The 21,737-nt window shown below is 39.5% G+C and overlaps 1 long non-coding RNA gene across 1 annotated transcript in view; it reads left to right on the forward strand.

Moving 5' to 3' along the window:
- Positions 1-21,288, forward strand: part of LOC135313667 (uncharacterized) — a 46,378-nt gene extending 25,090 nt beyond the window's left edge. The window contains exon 3 of the long non-coding RNA XR_010373211.1: positions 21,204-21,288. This is a non-coding gene — a long non-coding RNA (uncharacterized LOC135313667). The remainder of the gene's footprint in view (positions 1-21,203) is intronic.
- Positions 21,289-21,737: the final 449 nt, after the last annotated feature.

The raw sequence follows: 21,737 nt of genomic DNA on the forward strand, positions 1-21,737 counted from the left end.
GAGCATCGGTGTTACTTAAGTAACACATCACCATGCATCACTCGACTGACTCCCAAAATTTCCAAGTTCTACCATAGGAAGACTGCGAGAGCTGAGAGTTTGTTCTGGGTTTGGGGGGTGTTTCTCATGAAACAGTTCTTGCTGTGTTGTTTTGTGGTGCCATTGACTAAGGTCCACAGAAATTAAGGGATATTTTAAACCACCAATGCAAATGATGTCTGTCCAGGAACTAGATTTCAGAGATTTAATAATTTTTTTTTTTTTCTCATTAGACCCAATATATATTATTCTTACATATTTAAAGCATTTCAGTATTTTAGAGTCTTTGCTTATTCTGCAATTCACAGACTATTTTCTTTTTGGTAGGAAAGTTAGTTCTTAAAAAAAAAAAAACCCTCTTAATTTGTTTTTGAAAGGTTCTTCTTTTGCTGAATTAAAACTTATCTGTTGATTTTTTTTTTTTCTCTGAACATTTAAAGGTAAAACTGAGGTTTGGTTTTGTTTGTTTGTTTGTTTTTAATTTAACTGACCTAAAAATTCCTGAAATCTGAATATCTACTTATGCTTCTTGTAGTCTTGTATGCTAGTTGCCCGTGGTCGCCATTTTGTAGATGAGGAATAGGCTGAACCCTTAATTGGTTAGAAAAATGTTAATTTTAAAGAAGTTTGTATTACCTCTAGCGATGAAGCTGAAAGAGGCGGAAGTCTCTAAAGCAATACTTTCTGAGGTTCACTTGGAACTATTGGAGTGAGGATGACATTGTGTGAATTGTACTGGTTTTCATACCAAAATATGCTAAAAATGGTCATTGAAGCCCTGCTTCATTTTGGTAGCTCTATTTGCTCTATTTTGAGTTTGGATGAATAATTACTGAAGGTTTTGTGTTAGTTTCTAACTTTAAAGCCGTCTTCATTGTTGATATTATAAGGACTTGAATTTTTAAAATAACTTTTGTGCTTTTTAGTTTAACATATTCCACCTAAGGAAGTACTGTTGTTTACAAAGATGGAAACTTCTCTCATTCCCATTTCACAGTTAAGCAAAAATGCAAGGGATGTAAGTGACTTTCCACAGGTAATGCAAAAAGTTAATGTCAAAATCTGGGCCAGGTGCATTTAGGAGTACTGTAGGATATGCTCTGTGGGGATGGGTGCAAACTAACAGGGCTCATGATCATGAAATTCACATTAATTCAAGATCACGAGGGACATATAGTCTATTCACAGAAAATTGTGCAAAATTGCTTTCAAATACTGAAGCTTAGGAAGTGGTTTCACAGAATTGTCCAGCTTTTGAGGGTGCAAAAACCAGAATCATCCCCTTCCAAAAAAGTTGTAATAGTAGTTGAATATAAATTTTTTCCATTAAAAATTCTGTAACCGCTTTCTGGTTTTCGTGGGGGATATAGTTGCTAAATCAAAGCAGTAATGAGATGGTAGAGCGGTTGCTTCCAATGCTGCTGACCATTATATCAACATCAGTCCTTGAAGCACATGCCTGCAGGGAGTGAATGGTCCTCAGTCTCCTATATAAGACCCAACACACCTTAATCAATGTTAAAGTGATTAACAAATCTCAAAGATTTGCCAACAAACTTTCCTAACACTTCATTTTCAGCAATTGTCACCACAGAGTAAGTAAATACTTTTTTTTTTAGCTGAGAAGAAAAGCTGTAACTTCTGAACTTTTTCACATGTTTCTTAGCTTTTGCTTTTCCTTTGGAACACCAGATATTGCTCAAGTGCAAGAAGGTTGCCATCCAAATGGACCAGTAGTCCGCTGTATATAGCCCCCCCCCCATATAACAGCTTTGAAGGTTATTTCCTACCTCATTTCCTAGAGTAAACTGAACCTTTACCCATGATGTACAGTTGCACATTCAAAAGTATGAGCTTCCTGTAACAGGAAATACTGGAAATACTGGCTACAGGAACAAAAGCCAGCTAAATTCTCAATGACAGTTGAATGTAGAGAAACGGTGTCTGGCATGCTAAAATAATATAGGCATAGTAATGCATGATATGTAACGCAATGCATTAAAAAACAAAAAATCAGGACATATAGCTTATTTGGGAGGTTGTCTTTCTTCCTGTGAAGATCATCAATATACAGTAAGTCTCTTAAGGACCGGTGTTTAAATTATTAAGACTGCCAGTTTAATGAAAAAGTAACAGCTCAATTTAATAATTTATGTCAACAATTCAAGGCAAATATTTTTAGCATGTGTCTCAGGAATAGTGATCCACAGAAATCCACAATATCAAAATATGCAATGTTACACACAGTACATTCTTATCTGTTAGGTCTGGTAGAGGGAATAAACATTTTTTCCTGATGAGAAAATCAAAGTTATGTGCCATTTCAGTGAAGTCAGGTTGACACCTGCAGAGAAGCAAGTCATGACATTTTAGCTGACTGCTTTTTCTCCCCCCCCCCTAGTTGTGGTTTGTTTCTTCATTTTATTTACCCTGACAGACAAAAGAAACCTAGATGAAAATATTTAGAAGAGGATTTGGCATCCTTTCTCATAATTGTTTTTTTCTTCCTTTTTTATTTTTTTTTTCTTTTTCTTCCCCTCTGCTAAATAAGTAGTTCATACATTCTGGGCTGAGACAGTTCTACAGAGAAGAAGAACTCTTGAACATATTTGTATTAAAATAGTGTCCCTCCTTTCTCTTTGCATCCCCCGCCCTCTGATTTCTCAAACATAGCTATTTTTATCAAGATAATAAACTTCAGGTTTTGTAATAAGAGATCTATTTTCATGTCAGCCTGGCATAGTCTTGACTGACTGAGCTAGTAAGATCCTTAAAAATATGAATTTAGGATCAATAATATTTATAGCTCGATTTATAAAGCAGAAGTCAAAGGCATGTATAATGCTGAATTTATTAAGGGAACGTACACGGGGGATTTTCATTAGTGGCCTCTAATCCTACCTCTACTTTTTAACATCTCATCCTCTAACAAAAACAAATATAAGTTGCAGGTGTTCATAAATGTAAAAAAAGCACATAAAGAAGCTCAGAAATGATATCTATTGTGACCTAATATTGTAGTATAGGGTACCCATCAACCCTATTTTTCCTGGTTGTATCTTACTTTTGTTAACTGTGGGTACCATTAAAGAATATGATAAAGTTATTGTAATGGAATTAAAATACATTTTATTACATCAATATAAGTTCCATTTACTGTGCAATATGACACTGCTTAATAATTTTATATTACAAGCATAATTATGATATCAAATTAGTAATTTTCACAAAGTACTTGCATTAGACGCTCTTATGATATGATGCAGTATATTTCAAGTCTCTGTGGTGCCTGAAAATACACGTTCTTTTTAATGGGGAAAAAGCAGAGATGCGGTAAAAGGAAGCACCTCATAACTCCATCGAGCAATTGCATAAGGACACTTACCTTCCACTGGGGTACAGATATTACCTAGATTGTTTTATAACTAGATTCCACTACACTGCTGATAAAGCTAGAAAATTACTGAAGTCTAAAAATTGGGATAAATCTTCCTCTTTGGCGATAATGTCAAAGGTCCCCAAAACTACTGCCTTGCTATTCTGAGCAGTCTCTTAGTTTGACTCATTCCACCGGTACCAGTAAGGCTGTTCCCGACGGAGTAGGTTGTGGGAAGGATTACAAACTCCGGTTCAGAATCTGAAAATGTGAGCTGGGGAAGCTGCAGAACACCCTTGCGAGGTGGAAAAAGGAATCAATTTGTGTCCCACCGAAGCGCAACTCCTTCCGAGGCAGGGCACAGCAGACTTGGCAGCGCTGAGCTGCATTGGTTTTAAGGCAGGAATTGAAGACTCTTGTATCCAGGTGATGTAACTGTGGTATCTTTTTTTTTTTTTCCCTCTTCTTAGGATTTTTGCATGGAATTTATTTTCTATTCGGGTGCTGGCAACTTTTGCAATGCAAATTTGTTCAAGGTTTTGGCTTTTATCTTCTAAAAATAAATGACGGAATGCTATGAAGATTCACTAGCTTTTTAATAAAGCTTTAAAAGTCTGCCTTAAATACCAGTTTTCTATACTAGAAAGCTCATCAATATCTAGACAGCCATGCAAACAGCTAGGAGGCCAGTCCATTAATGAAATGTTAATGACTGAATTAGACCTGTAATAACAGAAGTAGAATGTACTGCTGTGAGTCCATTAACATCAGCAGACCCTGCTGGGAAATAAGTAAACACAACATACAAAGGGAAAACTTGTGCTAATAAACAGTTTTTGTGCAGTAAAGGTGCTCAGAAGCATGAGTTGTAAATCCCATTAACTGCTATGCTAGTGTCTTTTTTTCACAAAGTTTATCCAAGCAACCAAGCTCAATGTACATTTCACGATGCGATAATAAAATGTGCGCAACAGCGTTCATGCAAAGTCCGTGCCCTGATAGTAAGCCTGCTGCCAGATATCCTGACAAGCATATCTATTGCGATACGTTGTAAGAATAAGCAATGTTCAACGGCAATTGCAACTTCGTGCTGCAGCCGGTCCAGGTGGGGGTAGGAGGGAACAGTAGTTATCACCTGATAGATGGTTGACCCAAGTGAAATGGAATTTATGGTCCCTAACTAAGGCGCTGGTAGGCATCACAGAAACTACCACTGTTGGCACTAATTATGGGCGCTGTTAAAGTTTTATATTGTGCTTTAAAAGTTGATTGTGCTTTGCAGAAGGTGTTAACCCGAACAAAGGCGATAGGAATAGCAACGTTGCTAACAGCTTCGTCGGTGACCTTGTAACTCACGGTGTGAGAGCTGTTGGCTTGGGATACAGAAATTAATGATTTGACTTCTTGGAATGAAAGCTTCGTCCTCCCAAATATATAACCCACCTCTTTCAATAAAAATGAAACAAAAATAGTTGCCTTGTCTTCCGGAGACCTCAGCAATTTCCTGTAAGGCGAAAACCCAAACCATTTGACGCATCTTCCTACTGTGCAAAAGCTGTATGTCAGGTTGGATTGTGGCAGCCTTTATAATGCAGTCGTCAATAAAAATTGCATACAGCTTCGGTGCATTGGAAAACAAAATATGTGTCCACAGTATGTGTCGTACAAAATACAAGTGAATAACCCCCAAACTGCTGCTACTACGATGTTCAGTCTCCTATTGAACTCTGTTTGATTTCCTTCTGTTAACCTACTCAGACCTGCAGTGTCAGGACCGGCTTCCACACAACTTGGCAAAATGCCAAGGAAAGGGGGGGGAAACCAAGATTCTTCCGTCGGGTTTTTGTAGATGTTGCTACTTATCTCCACCTTCCCTGGCACTGTCGTAGTATCCAGTATTATTTGGTCCCATTTGCATGACTTCTAGCATTCATGCTCCCATTCCCTTTTGATACCTTATAGGCAGCCGAGAAGTTGTTCACAAGGGATTAGAGCTGGAAAGATGGACCTGGATGATCCAGCGGTTGGGGCACAGCAGTTTGTCCTTCATCTGTCTCTGATAACATGATCCTGGTGTGACTACCTTTGTGTCACCCATCCACCATTCTTCCCCCCTGCCCCCCCCCCCCCCCTTCTTTCTCAAGCTTTGTATTACCCTTTTTAGTTAAAATTTTTAATACCACAGTAAGACTCTTTTCATTTTGGAGTTCCTACCGAGATGCAACTAGTAATAAAGAAAATAGGGAAATAAATAAGATGTGCAGGAATTATGTTTGTGTTATGCAGTGAGAGAAAGACATAAGAAGGGAAGTGGGGTGAGAAGTAAGTAAAACTATTTTCTTAAATAACTGGCACACTCTGGGTGAAGAAGAGTGTGACTGGGAAGAGGCTGTGCAGAGAGGGAAGGTGTGAATGGGCACTGACCCTCTGTGAGTCAGCCAAGCATTGGTATAGGAAAAGGCATGCTGCACCAATTTAATGGTAGACCTTCCTCCCAGAGTGCTTAATATCAGCTGCAGGAATCAAAACCATCTTTTTAACCTGATGTCTTGGGAAACAAGTGGAAAAGGGAGACTGAAGTGCTTCCTTGGCTGGTGCTGTGTATGTCCTGCATGGACATTCATCTCAAGACTTTGGTCCTCCTTACACAGTGGTGGGTATAAGGGAGGAGGATATGGCTGAAGAATTGAAAAGCCAGCATGTCTGGATCTTATCTAAACTTTGTCTTTGGCAAGAATTAGAAATTTACACAGAGGTCAGCATCTTGTTCCTGCTGCTGGAAACATCAATGTACCTCCTGTGGGCTCTTCCAAGGGGCAGCTTTTCTCCCACCTTCCCCTACCCTGCGGGCGGGGGTTTGATTCACATTGATTTGTATTCTATGAGAATACAAATATCTTCCCTGATTTTCCCAATGTCATTAAAAAGGATCCAGTGTTTCCAGGGGAGAGTCACCTGCAATAAGGACAGCTAGTCCTGGGGATAGGGTACTTGAACAAGATGTGGGGTATCTGTTCCCAGATCCCAGGGTTGTCATAGGCTCCACATGTCACCTTGACCAGATCAACCACACTCTGTTTCAGGTCTGTATCCCTAAATTAGGGATAATAGCAATTTCCTGTCTCATAGAGGTGCCCAGAGGGTAAAACCATTATTACAGAAAACAACACTGGGGGATGCATAATACCTAAAATAAAAAAATATAATTATTACTTTCCTTCAAGTGCCATCCTAATTTAAATTTTGGGCAACTGTCTGGGTCCATAGCGGGCTTTTGGTTTTATGGCACCGTATTTGTTTCCTAGAATACTGTAACACTGAAGGACTGTATAGTGGAATCTAATTTAATTAGAAAAAACACAGTGAGCTGATTATGTGCATTGAAGAAATAAATACAGTATCTGAATACTGAAAGAAATGGCAGTATTAACTGTAAATCCTATGAAGCCCTTGCTACCTGTCCCTCTGCACAAAAAAACTTGTCATGTGTTCTGAGCTGGGCTGGACTTGAGAACCACAAGCCTTTGTAGACCTTGACAAACAATGCTAATGTGTTTTTTTTTTCTTTTTAGAAAAAGCATTATTTTTGATATGGCAAGTTGAGTAAGTTGCACGGTCTATAATTTTCTGGTCGGCACGTCTTTTGGCCATTTTTACTTGTATCCTGAAGCCTGTGTCAGCTTTCTTACTGCATTTTCTCTGGCAATCAGAATTTTAGGGAGTAAGTTTTCTATGGTATTCACAACTGTGAACATGATACCAAATCTAAAATTCAAACCATACAATGAAACGGTCCATAAAAAGGAGGTCAAAGACAAGTAGTAACATATGACAAGAGAGCATCTGTTGGGTCAGAGTTGATGGACTAATCCTCTCTCTGCAATATTTCCTGAGCCCTGGAGCACACTGTTTCCATTTTGTGTCCCTCAAAAATGAAACAGTTGGTGAACAGATTTTATATTTGATGACTGCAAGGTGAAGAAGAAAGTAGTAATGTGACATCAGCTTTTCAGTAGTAAACTCACTAGGAAGTCAGTGGATGCAAGTTGCTCAACATACTGATTTGATTGTGGCATCAGCTATTCACAGGATTTCATTTTGTGTTGTGCAACTCTAAGACTATGTGAAAAAAAAAAAAATTTTGCCTTGCCATTTTTCCTCTCTTTGGGAAAAAGTTAGTGCAGATGGAAATGAGGATCCAATGGTAGGACCTTGGATCATGTTGGGATCTCTTTTTTTATATATGTATAACATAGATACCCTCAGAAACAAGTAATAGTCTGCTCTTTGCTGACATCTTTGAAAAGTGATGCTTTAGGTATTTATTGAAAAGCCCAGGTTGTCTAAAGTCTTTCCTGAAGCTCCGTGTCATGTACACAGAAAGCTTTGATGGACTGGTGTTGCATTGGAAGATGGAGCTTTGTTAGTAGCTGATTTTCCAAAGCTCTTAGAATATAAACTTTGAAAAGTTATTATTAATAAAGGACAGTGCTTTGTCTGGACGAGCGGTCTGTACAAAGGGGGACTTTTAAGATAAACTTTTAAGATAAACCAACATAATATGTTACTGTCTTATTCTATTTTTCTTGTTGCTAAATTGTTATTCTAGGAAATCAATAAGACTTTTATGAAATAGCATTTATTTTAACTTGCAGCAATCAAATGTGTATATAAAGTACATGTAGAAGCCTGTGATCCTTGTCCTCAGCTGAGTCACACCAATTTCAAATAAGAACCGAAATAGCAACACAGATTTAAGGTAATGTAACACATTAGAATGGATAATTGGGGAAATGTTTGTAGCTAATAGAGGTAAATTAAAGATCTTTGCATATTTTTTTTTAATGTACATGAAATGAAAAATCCTGTTGCCTTGAGAAGGGCTTCGGCTGAGGTGTCCAACGGCCGGGAAGTGAGGACAGAAGTTTACAAACTGGGTGGAAGGAGGAAGGGGACGTGACAGAAGCAGAAATTTTGAAAATAGGGATAGGTGTTTGAGAAACAAGATCTGGAACAGAAGGAAGAACAAGAAGCTGTAATGTAATGTGGGGAAAGACAGAAGGAGATTCAGCAAAAGAAGGAAGATGTGGTGAGGATTCCTTGACTTTTCAAGGTTGATAATTTCAGTGACTGCATGTTTTATCCAGATTGGTGTAAGCTCAGGGTGATGGGATGAAGGCAGTCACAGCAGTCAGAAAAACCTCTTGAACTAGAAGTTTTAGCCTTGGGTATGGACAGAAGTGATCTTAGAGATGCAGGTGACAATTCAGGCTCAGCCTCGGTGCTGTGGAGCTGCCTGGCTCTGTCGCAACATCCCACTCCATTTCTCACTTCTAATGTGGTGTTTTAATTTTCTAAACCCACCTGTAGCGGAGGGAGGATTGATATTATTGAATTAATATAAATAATTACAGTCTGTTTACAGTACAATTGTGTTAGGGCTTCTTTCTTTCCTGTGCATCGGGGTAGTTACACTCCAATGCTGCAGAGCCCTGGGTGGGTGGGAGCCTGCCTGATAAACCTGTGCGGGTAACGGGGATGGTGACTGGGGAAACACCTTTTCACTGCCTACCCTGAAATCTCTGCAGCTAGACCCCAGGCACCAGGTGAGAATAGTTGCTTTTCATTCAATTTTACAAACTTCAGAGGTCAGAAAGATTTCAGCAGATACATTTGGTTGTCTGATTTTGCTGCCCGGTGTCTTACAGTGAGGTTTGCAGAAGTATCAGCTATCGCTTTAAATTCTCACTCTGAGTCATTGCATCCCGTATATAATTTGAACAGGTTTTTGTATAATTATTTCTCTCAATAATTACCATTATACAATTGCTATAGCTGCCAGTTTTGTTTTTCTTTCCTGCCAGAGAGTAGCAGAAATGTATTACGCATTTGTGTAACTTATGATCTTTGATTCATGTTTAAAATGCATGGAATATTTTTCATTTTCTGTTTGAGGCAATACTTCATCTGGGGTCATATCTCTCAGAGTAAGTTTACACTGTGTAAATGGATGCCTTGTACTGCGATGGGGTATAATCTACAATGAAAAAGCAAAGGAAGTAAAAAAAAAAAATAGAAGAAAAATTAAGGTGTTAGAGGTCCAGTGACTACTAATGGCTGCAGGTAGAGTCATAAAATATCTGGACTCTAATGCAGAAAGGTTTGGTGTATGGTCTCTTCTTCCCTTTCAAATAAATTTGATTTGGCCATCATTATAGCCCTTTGTCGTTATTTTTTGATGAGGATTCTAGGAAATTGGTTTGCTGGTGTGCGTGGTTTACTGGCAGGGGGAGCAAACTGGAACTTGCAGGCACAAGTGTTCCTACTGGATGTCTAATTCAAGAAGTTATACTCTCTAATAGAGAGAAAAGAAAAGTTTTTTGAGAGTTGACTTTCCTCTGTGTGTATTTCCCCCCACCCCCCCCACCCCAGTGTGGGTGGGAATAGGTGCAGTAGTTTGGAGGGAAGGGGTGGCAGATTTGTAAAGATCAGTGTGGAAAGAATTAAAATTTCTGGTACCAAACCCAATCTCTGTAAAAGCTGATGCTCAGCTGAGTGCACAGAGGACATGAGGGCAGCCTCTCCATGCCACAGAGAAATAATGAAATGACGGCTTGTTGTTCTAAATGAATCGGTGATGCCATTTGAAAACTGATTTATTGCTTTCTACTGACAAGTGTAATTAGAGAAAAAACATTTTAATCTCATGAGTCATGCTGAATTTTCCTTTGAGGGACACTAAAGTTTGGACTCCAAAGAAATAAAAAAGGGTAAAAAAAACCCCCTCAGAATACTTGGAGTATGTAGGCATGAACAAGAGATGCTTTTTCTGAGATTGGCATTGGAATTGAAGTTTGTATAACGGCACAAACCATTTAGAATTGCAGCTAGGACAGGGTGCTCAGAAGAGAGTAGGCAGGTCCTCTGTGTCCACATTGTATGTCGAGCACATGGGAGCTTGGACACCTAACTCTTTGCCTTTTAATATTTTGACTTTAAGCGAGCAAAAAGGTTGAGGTTACAGACACATTTGATTACTAATGATCATTATAACGTGAGCAGCGCCGTGATTTATTAGAACAGCAGTTGCCTGGGATTCCAAGGAAAGGTAATTTTTTCAGAATTACCCTCACAATTAATTTCACATGTGTGAAGTTCATTGCCCCCAACTACAGGCCATGGGACGTGTGTAGATATTCACAGCAAGGGCTGAGTCTTGAGACGGGAAGGATGGGTCTCTGGCAACGATGGCAGATCACAGGGGGATCTGAATGCGGGATGGCTGGGTTTTTTCTGCTCTGCCTCCGACTTCCTCTACAACCCTAACTAATTATTCAGTTCCTCAGAAATGAAAATATTCGTCATTGAAATGAAGTGCTGATGAAATGGAAACATTGGGGCCTAAGGTCCTCGGACTGTGGCAACAGTAGCTTTTGTAAGTAGCAGGATGTAAGTCTTAGCAAGTTATTGTAATTGATCCTTAGTCATACAGAGGTATTTACACTGCTTGTGGTGTTGTCTGACAGTAGAACAGGGATAGGATGTCAGACTACTGTAAGAAATTTGTATGTGTTAGCAGAACTACTCCTTGTACTATACCATGAAATGCTAACAAATACGATGTGCCAGAAAACCAGTAGTATGCCTCCTCAGCAAACACGGTGTACGTTATGACTCATGATACAATGAATTTTGAACAGAATTAATCCTTACTCAATCATTAAACAATGAGAAATATTGAGTTGTTTTTCTTAAGGATTAGGAAAATTCTTTTGGAAAGAGACAAACGTTTGTCCCCTCTGGAAGCTCCTTCAGCTGTAATGCATCATTGTGCCTGACCAGCCCTAGAAACCTTGGAAAGACAAAATATGTACAAAGCTGGTTGTTAAGCATATGTGGTATGTTTTGCCTTGTCACCTGGCAACGAAAAGGTTTTTCTAAACAAATTTCATACATTGCCAAAATTCCAACTTTTTGAAAAACGTAAGCTGCTTATTTTTTATTTATTTTATTTTTCCTTTGTCAGACACAGCCCAAGGTACATCTTTCTCAGAAAAGCAAATGTTATCGTTTCTACTGGTGGAAGAAATAACTTTTATAAATTTAATTCACTTAGTCTTACGTACTGCATGTAACATTGGGACTGTAAGAAAATATAGGAAATATGCTGTCTTCAGAACTAACTCATAAACTGTCCTACATGTGTTTTTAAGTTAACAAGCAAACAAACAACATCCCCCCCCCGCCCCCAGCCTTTGATTGACCTAAATTCTTCTAATGAGCATAAAAGTAAAATAAATAATTTCTGCTCACGATAAAGTTTTTAATAGTAGGTAATTTCTGGCATCTATACATTGTTTAGGGGCAATATATTTATAATACCTGGTGAAGGAGGAGTGAAAGTTAATATTTTTTTGAGTTGCAAAGTATTTAGCGTAGTAGTGATCAAATCATTGGCTGCCGTTTCTCTAATTATTTAGGTCAGGGGGGAAAAAAACCCTGAGCCATCGTTTCTTAAGCTTGAATTAAAGTTTTTTAGGGAGAATACTTCAAACTGCAGTGGAAAAGCTACATTGCTACACTCCGGCAAACTTTAATAACCTCATATATTCAGTTACCTCCTTAATCTGCCAGTTATGTTTTCTATACGTCTGCTGCTATCTGATTACCAATATATTTATCTTTCACCATCGGCCCCTTCCTCCCCTGTGCGCGGCGGTGTCAGTGCTGATCCAGGCCAGTGCTGATGGGATCACAGTTCATTACCGCGCAGAAGGTGATTGGGATTTGGGCGCACAATGGGGTGTGACACCATTGAGCGAGGGGAGGCAACTCGTTATAAATGACAACGCTCCGGTAATGACACACGGAGTTTGGGAGTCAGCGTGATGAGTAGACCTCCTAGCATTATCCTTGATAGGAGAAAAAAAGATGACACCCAGGAAATAAAGATGGATGATTTCCATGTGATTCATAGACGATTTTACTGGTTCCATGCTACCAGTACTGACATCAACACATGATAAAAATGATGGGTTGTCGCTTGATGTGCATACCACAACATGGCCACGAGCACTGGAGTGCCACGTATCGGTGCTGGGCTGCGAGGGAAAGTGTTTAGATTTTTAATTACCTTAATGGGGAACTAAAAAGTGCTTTTGTTTCTCGTGCCACGAAGAGAGCAAAAAAGGGCTTTAAAATGATAAAACAATGGTAGCCTCCTCGCTGAATGATGCAGCACTTTGTAATAATGCAGTACATTTTGAAAAGATCTGTATTTTTTCAAAGACAAACATCAAATAGAAGGAAAAAGGTTATGTCACCTTCACCCTCACAGTACTGTCATTTATATGCTATCAGCTCATTAAATTCACATTAAGATACTCCATGGGACTTTAGGAGCTATTAGTGCACCTAAAATGGCATAACAAAATCTCAGTTCACTTTAAGAGAGATGGCATTGCGACATTTTGTATTTCATCACTGAATTATTATAGTCTCAGATGCATTCTGCTGTGATGGTAATGGAAGGAGGAATACTAGAGAGGAAAGCTGTCCATTTGTTTATCCCCAGGGAGAGAAAAAAGAAAGTTTGATAAAAAACTAGAGTGAAAGTAAAGCATTAACAATTTAACCCCTGTAGCAATGCTAAAGAACACTCAGGATTTTTATATTCTGCTTTTCAGGATGTCTAGAAAAAAGGAAGAAAGAAAATTTTGTATACGTGGAATTGCTTCGGGCGATGGAAGGTGCAGTAAATGTACTGCATGAGTGCAGGCATCTCAGTCTTTTACAGGTGAAGTCTTTCATGACACACAAATACTTTTCCTTCATATAAATTCTCAGGAAAAAAAAGTAGTTATTGTGATGAAATTTGATGTTCTTGTTAGTTTGTTCTTGTTTCCCCACCACTGTGGTATTCCTCAGCAGCAAATAAGTACGCTGCTATAGGTAAATCTGCAACCCTGTATTTATAAATCCCAGGTGGGATAATTGCTCAGGCACTGTGATTGGGAAAGAATAAAGAAAACTGAAGCCATACTGAGTTATCATGAAAGAAATAATATACATATACATGAATACTAAATAAACACTATGCTGCTTAATAAAAAAGAATTGGATATCTGAATTAATAAACCATATATATTTCTGTTTTGGCTCTGGAAAGATAGCTTGGTCTGAGGAGGCTTTTTCTGCACAGTGCATCTATGTAACTGCAACTTTACGTTACATCACGTAGTATGTATTGGAGGATAGAGAATAAGGCAAATTCAGTTTTTAATTTGAGACAAAGCTAAGCTAATTTTCTTATAGATGTACATGAGCGATTAAAAAAAACATCAGAAGTGGGTTGAAGAGCGTTCAGTCACTTTGTGTAATATGTTTCTTAATATCTATTTAGAGTTATTTAGAAAACATAGTAATTCCTTAGAAGTGCTTCCTTCCCTCTCCAATCAACACAAGAATGCCATGACTCCAGAGCTTAGCCTCACATGCAATAAAAAGCCATCAGGAGAAAACAGTGATTTGTGAGTCAAAAACATTGTAGAGCCTTTGAATGTGCACATACAGATGGAGCGAAATGAATTCCTGTGCAGAACCAGGACAAGCACAACTTAAACTTTAAAAATGCCTCTTAACTGCAGTTACCTGATATATGGGTCTTTGGTGGAGCTGCAGTGAATTTCTTCAGTGGCGAGGGAGCTCAGAGACATAGGAATAGTCGTTGCGAAAGAAAGCTGGAGGTTTGGAAGGCAGAGGGGAGTACCAGCACAGGGAATAATGGCTTAATAAATGCACACCGAGCACCTGCTAAATTTAACGCAGCATTTTACTACATTCAGTGCTTCGGAGCATAATCTCTTTAGCACCGGGATTCTGCTGCTTATTAGATAGTTCACCTGTTGAAAAGCACAAGATAGATGCCAGTTTTATCATCAGTAAACCATCCTTGAATGGTTACTCTGAAGGCTAAAACCTGACTGTACAGTGGACATAGTTTTCTAACAGCAAAAAGAAAAAAAGTGTTGCACTTAAAACCTTGGTTTTTGCATGGCGTTGGTTTGCCCTTTCCTGATGGCGTGGGACGCTGGCATGAGCGCTGGGTAGCTTGGGAGGCAGCACGGCTCATTCCCATTAATGACTGCCAGAAAGCAGAGAGGGTGTAATAGGGAATCTTGTCCAGTCTGGGGCAGGTTATTTAAAGGTCTAATGAAGGTTTACAGCACTAGTGTTATTGCTAAAGAGCACTAAGTTTTAACCTATCTTCAGGCAATGGTACAGTTGAAGCCATGAGAAGTGGTTGCACATAAACAGGGGAACTTAACTTTTAGGATGGTGTGAGACAAAAATCAGCAGTATTTGTGCAATTAGGCTGGGGAAGATGTGGGTGCAAGGGATACCCTGAGGGCAGATATCAAAACTAATGAATGCCATGTGGTCACTGATAGACTGAGCTGGTGAAGGTGGCTGTAATTGTGTGCGTTTTAAGTGTTCTGTTCAAACCTCAGGATGCAAACTTATTGGGTTAGCTGGAGAAAACGACAACTTCATCCAGTATATTTGTTTCCAAAGGAAGCCAGACACCGTTTGAATGGCAAGTTTATACATATTACCAGTGAAAGTATTTTGGTAGTGACGTATTTTAGAGATGTAACTAATTTAGTACGTATAAGAACCCGATTCATGCTTTTATCCAAGTGAAATCTCTGTTGCCAGAAACAGAGGTTCAAGCCTTGACGCTGTGCCTGATTGAATCCAAGCACTGCAAGAGCACACGACAACAGGGCAGTGGCACCAAGCTCACAAGTTTCAAGCTCGAAGACATGCAAATGTCTGTGACCAACATGTCATGGGTTTATGGGCATTCCCCAGGGGAATCCACAAAAACTTGACCACCTATGTAGAAATACAGTTTCATAGCCCATTATAGCATTCATGTAAATGTTTTTTTTTTAGTTAGATTTAGATTGTTTATTTATTTAGAGTTTATTTAGATAGATTTATTTAGATATAAGTAGCTGTTATTACCCCATCAATGGCAACATATTTGTGTAGGAAATGATCATGTCATCAATGGATGAATTAAAGCTTGTCTTCATCTGCTAGCTTAGATAGAGGATTGCTTCTGATCCGCACAGCTTTAACTCTGGAGTTATCCTAAAAGTGCGTATCTTGGCAGGGGATATCCTACAGCAAAGGAGCTCCAGCACAGCAGATTCAGAGCAGAAAAGCCTCCAGTGCCGCTGGGAAGATGGACTGGGAGAAATCTTTGTCGTATTTGTTTCCCATCTGCAGCCCAGCATAGCAGTCAGGTTACTGAGAATCACATTTGGTACAGAATTTATCGGAGTTGACTAATACTAACCCTTTCAAAGTGAATGTGAAGGAAAGACAGACCCACTCCTACTCCAGGCTAAGAGCACGTGGCTGGGTGCTGTGGATGAGGACATGGGGGGGGGGGCAGTACTTGCCTTCTACCCTGTCACCTTTCAAAAAGCAAATGTGAGGCAGTTTATCTGCTGCGTGTTATAGTCTGCATCTGCAAGACAGAAATAAAATAAGTGTTGACGTGATTACCGTCCACTGGAGAGGCTGATTTTACATTGAAAGCGCTGTACAACCTTTTAGTGAGTTTGCCAAAAGATCCAGTGACTCTGATATTTAATAGCATTCAGGGATATCTAATTTACAATCTTTTCATCAGCTCCAAATAATTCATGTTACTTGTTTACTGTAAGTCTATTGTAAAGTAGCTTTTATTTCATATCTTGCCTGGCTGCCCGGGCCCCATAAGTGTCTTGCACCATGTCTTACTGAGCTTTAATGTTTGTTTTATAAGGTGAAACAGTCTATCCCCTATCCTTGTATAGACACCTAAACTAGAAATCATCTTAAGCTAGTAAAGAGCTTAATTTTGCACTTTAGTTTTTTGTCACACCTCATGACATATAGTAGATAATCATTGTTGCCACTAATGGCTCGTCTACAGTGCTAATCCTTTCACAGGTATTAACTGAAATGGCTTGAAGTAAATATTGCTTTTGTTATAGACCTATCTGGGGTTCAGTATCTTGGTATTATTCAGTGTGTCAAGAAAATAACCATGGGACACTCACTCTGTAGATTGTTCTTACAGCTGCACTAGACCTGCCCGGCTCCACAACATTTCCAGGAGGGCTCGGCGGTACCCACCGCCCTCTCGAAAGTTTGTCAGCCAAAAGTTAAACCAGGACCTGGCCTAGGCTGGTTTGCAGACTCCACCCCAGTATCCCACTCCCAGAAGCCTTAAACTTCCTCAAGACCAGTTTGAGGGGGCTGGGAGTAAAATAAATCTAGAGCTGAATAAATATATGTTCTCTCAAAGAAACCGATGGGCTACAATGTTAGTGCACAGTAATATTATTCCAAGTACCCACAATGTAGTTTTTAGCGCTGACACTCTGCTACAGCGTCTAGGAGAGATCCTGACCTGCCTTCCTTTTGTGGCTACACACAAGGTACTATATCAATAAGAAAATTATTTGCATTATTTCAAGTCAATTAAGGAGTGTATTTTGTGTATTAGCATGCATGGTGCATGCTTTGACAAAAAAAACCAACCACAAAACAAACAAACAAACAAAAAATACAGCAAAAAAAAAAAAACCCCAAACAAACAATTTATAGGATGGAATACTTTTACTAGCCTGAATGATGAACAGCAACTTTAGTATTTAGTTTAATATGTAAATAGTCATATACAGTGAAATGTGGAGTAAAATTTAAAAAGAAAATCCTAATAGTGAGCCTCAAGTATGCTTGTTAAATCAGAGAAGAAAAAAAATGAAGATTTGTGGTTTTTTTCTGGAAGAAAAATAAATATAAAAGGTCACAACGTGTTTCTGACTTTTCTGGACATGGCTAGAGGGAAGCGCCGTGTAGCAGAGTTCTCCCATGGACTGCAGGCTGCAGTTCAAAACAGTAATTGTAAGTGATCAGTCAGTGCCCTGCTTCGGTCTTGTGCATCAGAAGATCCTAAATACTAGGATTCCTGGAGGAATCACCGCCATCGGTGGTGAGATGTAACACTGGGCCATAGCCAAATCCCCGACTGGATCCACCACCGGTGAAAAAAGTCCTCTGACACATTTTCTGGTGTTCCTGTATTAACTGAACATGGCTTCTAAGGTGGAACATTAATATCTATGACCGTATTTTGATTGCTAGCATAAGGCATTTAGCGTAATGGCGGTGACTATTGCTAGGGGTTTGGCTATGTGATTGAGTTACTGTGGCTTGACAAATTAACAGACATTAGCTGAGCCCTAGAAACCAATTTGGTGCACCCTCATAGCCTGTGGCAACTGGAAGGTAAAATACATTATCTTCAACTTGAAAGGAAGAAGTCTAATCTAACTTGTTTTATCCTTTTTTGAGATGGCCCAAGAACATGCAAATTGGGCAGACCACTTCAGCAGATACTTGGAGATTTTTCAATCTACAGTAACTCTTGTGTCTCAGCCCTATGCCTCAGCTCTAGGTCTATAAATTTACCCGCACTGCGTCCAGGCTGCCGTGAGGTCCTAACTAGGCAATGTCAAATTAGTGTGGATGTCTGCAGGCTGCCTTCTGCGGGACCGACGTGCCAAGGAAAGGGCCATCGGGAGGGGTGGTGTAAGGAAATGAGTGTAAATAAACAAGATGAAGTTAATGCCAACAGGAATGCCACAGCATGTTAATGCCAGCTCTGTAATGCGATATCTCCAAAGAATTAGGACATTTGTCAACTTTTAGGCAGGTCCGCATTAAGTTCTTATTTCTTCTTTTTTATACATTGTCTAAAACATGGGGTCTTATGTCAGAGGAAGTCTGGTGTAGGCAGAAATTAAGAAAGATGTTTGCTAAAATTTGAAGTGGCTGAATTTCTGAGTTTGGATTTCCACTATATTTACTTGCTTTCAAAAGAAGGTGGCATGTGATGTGACACGCATGTTACAGTGCACTCAGACACACTGTTAATTTTGTGTAGGACAGATAAAGTAGACTTCGGGGATGACTTCAGCTTTGTGTATGTCTCTCACTTTGTTATGAAGTGTCATACATAGCCCAGCCTCATTCAGACACCCATCAGGAAATACTCATTCTAGCGCTGAAATTGCCAAATACACGATACTTTCGTACTGCTTGTGGTGAACATTGCTTTGAGAAAGTGTTGCACTAGCATCGTATAGAAGAAACACAGTGGTGCGTGTTGGGAGGGAGAGAATGTTAATTTGGAGGATAGAAATGCCTTTTTTTAAAAGTAAACCGTTAAAAGTGTACCTTTCCTACTATGTTCTTTTCTTTGGAACCATCCTTTGTGCCTCCTCTTGAAGATGTGGAGTCTCAGCACCTCGCGGTACAAGTATCTTCTTTTGTAGGCCATCATACAGGTTTTCCTAATGACTATTGACAAGTTGTTTGTCATACAGTCATTTAGTTTCTTGGGGCCTGAAATGTTCCCTTCTAACCTAAATTCTCAGCTGCAATACAGGGGCACCTGGAGGGTATGTAATGTGATGGTCTGTGATCTCTAGGAGATTAGAAAAGATATGAAGTTTACTTCTGTCCTTAAACTCTGAAACTACAAATGTGGCTGCAGGGGCATCAGTGGAAGACTGACCACTTGGACTAAGATCTTATGTAAAACCAAGCTACAGATAGAGAAAAAAAAAAAAGTCCAAGCTCAGAAGAGGTTAGAGTACTGTCGAAACCAAAGCTGTGATGAAATGCAACAGAATGCAGACAAGGTAGAATAATGATGATCCACGTGCTGTACTACAGAAAGAGAAATGGTTCAATAAGAAAGTTGGTGCCATACTGACCACAAAAGGGCTTTCAGAGTCAGTATGAAAAAGCTCTTAAATTTTCACCCTTATGTGTAGCAGCAGTAAAAAATTATTGAAGGGGATTACAAATCAAGAAAATAAAACAGATAAATTGGAACACACACACACACAAAAAGAAAGGTTTGAGAAAACTGTGTTATAAATTCATATAAATTAAGAGTTGGCCAGAATAGCCATGGTTCTAAGAATGGTTTCAGGTCTTGGTGGTTGCACTCTTTGATCAGATTTCAAAGCAGATATGTGTATCCTTGACAAAAGCAGCCTTGGTCCATGGTTACTTATCTGAACTTTCAGTATGCCATAAAGACCAAAAACCTGCTGTCCTGAATGAATTCTGATTGCCAATAGGAAATTGCATGAAGTCACGGTGATGAGACATGGCCCTGAGTGACCCTTATACTACGATGGTTTTGTGATGCTGCTTTCTCAGTCAGGATGCTTGTAGGTGGAGTGTGTGGAAAAGATGGCTTCAGAAGTATTTACCAAAACCTGCATGTCCATTCAATGGGCGTACACTATATTGCTTTCATTTTTAGCTGTACTTATATTTTTAAATTTTATTTCTTTTTAAATAATGGCTCATTTCAGTACCTGGCATAGATGTGTGTGATCTGCTGTTAGCTCAAATAAGATCTAAGACTGAATGAGTGGTGCAGCCAAGATAAGCGATCCTCAAAGCTTCTGGCTAGACCAGAGTCCTGTACACTGTACCATCTACTCTTATAAACAGCTTTATGATAGGACAACGCATAAACCTGATAACTGGTTAAATGAGAGATGTGGACCATGCTACGTACTGCTTAAGGTGTTGGCTTGGTACTGAGGTGACCAGCTATACCTAAACCCCGGCCAGATGGAGTGATTTCAGGCAAGTCAGGTCACCTTGGCTGTAGCTCTTTTTACCCATAACGTAGAGTTAATTGGTTACGCTTTTCTCTGTAGAGTCTTGAGACTTGCTGGTGAGCTAGATATCCTTGTTTTATGGGAAATCAGTCAGATCTATAACTCTAGTTTGTAGCAGAGGAAAACATGTAACAGAAAGAAAAAAATCAGTGATGTACACTAATAGTTACTTTTATAAATACTTCGTTGTTGTTTTGACCCACAAGAATGTGCAGGAACACTTCACTGTTTTCTTAGAGCTGCCTAGTATTCTTGCATCAGTTACATTGCAGACTTCCCTTCATCTCATTAAATCAAGATCCATATCAGACAAAACCTGCTCTCTGATCTTACCAGCCGGCAATATTTGCTTGATGAGAACTTCGACTCTCACTAGTAATGAGAGAAACCATTCCTGAGCACATCCGTTGGTGTAGGAACTGCCCCAAGAGTATCCGGCAACTCCTCATCCAGCCTGCGAGGTCTGAAATGAATCTGCCAGTGCACTGACCTTGACTTTGCCCTTATTCCAAGTATATGTATTGCTAGATATCAACAATCTAAACAGAACTAAAACCCTAAGCAACCGAAATATAAACAATCAAAACAACAAATGCATTTGTTGTTTTAGCTGACAGCACCCATAATGTCACTGGACAAATATGTAAATACTGACCTAAATCCCTTTGCTAGAGACTTTGTATGCACTCTAAACGTTGGAATAGACAGCAGCTCCCGCGGGCTGACCAGAAACCTCGGTGCCCACAGCTGCCCCGGGTGCAGAGCTATGCCACAGTCACTCCTCCTCGGAGCTGAGCCTTATCAGGATGCTAGAGGATTCAGGAAACTGTGATGGAAAGAGGATTTCCTCCTTGTGAATTTGGCACTATTCGTTAGCATTCAATTAATTAAAACCAAACCTTTAACATTTTTGGCTGAGTTGAAAAAATAGACATCTGAATATGCAGAAAACTGGAGTACTGACCCAATCCATCAATTAGCTGGACATTAATTGCATTTTTTCCCCCTGACTTCAGGAGCTGTGGATCAAACCAAATGCAGTAGACTGTGTGGAATCAGTTTTCTACTGCTGAAGCCAATGACTTTCATAGGTGTTTCCTGAAGCAGGTAATTAACAACATTAACATTCATTTCCATTTTAATGCCTAATGGAAACAAGATAATAGCACTTGGGTGGTGCTGTGGTCATGTTGGCCAACATAGGGTGTTCCAGCCTCACAAATCTTGAGCGGCAGAGCTCAGCTTTTGTACCGCCATGGAAATTGATATAAATTGCTTCTCATTCTTAGCCTTTTGGCTAAGGGGTAGGTGTTCAGTTTTCACAGCATTGCCTCTTCGCCAGAGAGCAGGAAAGGCTGCTCGCCTGGGTCAGGATGAAACCAGAAGGCTGGGCAGATTTTTAAGTGTGCATTTTTAAATGTCCCCAGAACCAGTTTTTGCAGTACTCATTAAAATACAACTGCAATGTACATTTAGGTGGTACACATGCCTGTACACAAACCGTACGTGTCAGTAAGTGGCTAGGCTAGCATACGCAGACCTGACCTGAA

This window comes from Phalacrocorax carbo, chromosome 5 (genome assembly GCF_963921805.1).
Source record: "Phalacrocorax carbo chromosome 5, bPhaCar2.1, whole genome shotgun sequence".
Lineage (NCBI taxonomy): Eukaryota > Metazoa > Chordata > Aves > Suliformes > Phalacrocoracidae > Phalacrocorax > Phalacrocorax carbo.